Source organism: Labrus mixtus, chromosome 16, assembly GCF_963584025.1.
Source record: "Labrus mixtus chromosome 16, fLabMix1.1, whole genome shotgun sequence".
Lineage (NCBI taxonomy): Eukaryota > Metazoa > Chordata > Actinopteri > Labriformes > Labridae > Labrus > Labrus mixtus.
In genome coordinates this window covers 15,015,630-15,016,938 of record NC_083627.1, presented here as the reverse complement: position 1 = coordinate 15,016,938, position 1,309 = coordinate 15,015,630, and the positions used below count along the sequence as shown (strand labels likewise).

At 43.5% G+C, this 1,309-nt stretch overlaps 1 long non-coding RNA gene across 1 annotated transcript; it reads left to right on the top strand.

Annotated features, from left to right (window-relative positions):
• Positions 1-448: 448 nt before the first annotated feature.
• Positions 449-902, top strand: LOC132991649 (uncharacterized). Its single transcript, XR_009676218.1, has 2 exons — positions 449-601; positions 711-902. It is a non-coding gene; the product is annotated as an uncharacterized LOC132991649 (long non-coding RNA).
• Positions 903-1,309: the final 407 nt, after the last annotated feature.

Below are 1,309 nucleotides of genomic sequence, written 5' to 3'. Positions count from 1 at the left end.
ACAGATGGATTTACTGCCCCGATTGGGACACTCACACATACACACATACACACATATATATATATCTATGCACACACACAGACACAGTAATCGTCGCCATCTATTCATGTCAGTGACACATTCTCATCATGGTCACTGTATCTTGCAAGAGAGAGCGAGCAGATTCAGGGACAGATATATACGGTGCAAAGATTTAAAGCCCACACGCGCCAACATGTGCACACACGGGCGGAGGAGCGGTACACAGGGGGAAGAAAAAAAAAAGGACTTAGGCCTGCATCACACATTTTCAAGAAATGGAAAAGAATATGAAGAGTTCTGAAAAACAGTGCCCTGAGAGTTTTGATTAGCCCTTTGTGATCAAAAATCAGTTCTGGTGCAAAAACCCAATAGAGTCTATGGCAGGGGTCTCCAGCAGGTAGCTCGGGAGCTACCGCTAGCTCTGTCATGGCTCTCTCACTCTGGCTCCCTCCTGATTGAGGTTCATTCCTTTCACCTGCTCTCACCTGCACACCAGCTCTCCATCTCCTCATCAACTCAGCAGTACATATACCCCGGCTCTCCATCCACTCATCGCCAGATCGTTGTGTCAACTACTGCGGTAGACTACGGCTCAGGCTAAATTAAGATTTTGAAAGAATCTTTGAAATTAATCTTTTGTGCTTGTTTTGTTTTTTTTGAGTCTCACCCTGTTTTTTCCTTTGCTTCAGGATCACCGTTCACCCACCTGCCTTCCTGCTCAGCCGTCTGCCTCAACCTGCTCTCTGGACTCAAACCTGCTCAGCCACACTCACACCCCTACTCTGGTCTGGTCAGCCTTCGTCCCCTTCACTCTGCTAACCTCCAGAATCTTCAACCCATCTTCATCTCCATTTGCCACAATAAACCTCATTACCAATCAACCACTCTGTTTATGTGTCCTGCATCTGGGTCCTAAATTCACTGGTCGTAACAAGCTCGCGGGCAGGTTTTAAGTAGCTCGCCTAAAGGTTGACCAACTCTGTAAAAAAAAAAATATTCATATATTTAGCCCATTAAAAACAAGTGTAAAGTAGTAATGTTTTCTTGGACATTGAAGTGAATTTAAGATTATTGATAAGCATTGGCTTATTGCAATTTCACACAAGTACAAAAAGTATCTTAATTCAGCTGATGTGTGCTATGTAAATAAATGCAAGCGATTTGATGCAAGTAGCTCTCAGATAAAAAAAAAAGTTTGGAGACCCCTGGTCTATGGGGAACTCGGTCAAACACAACTTCAGTCTGAGTGACATTTCCTGAAATAAACAATTTCAACAACAGTTATCTG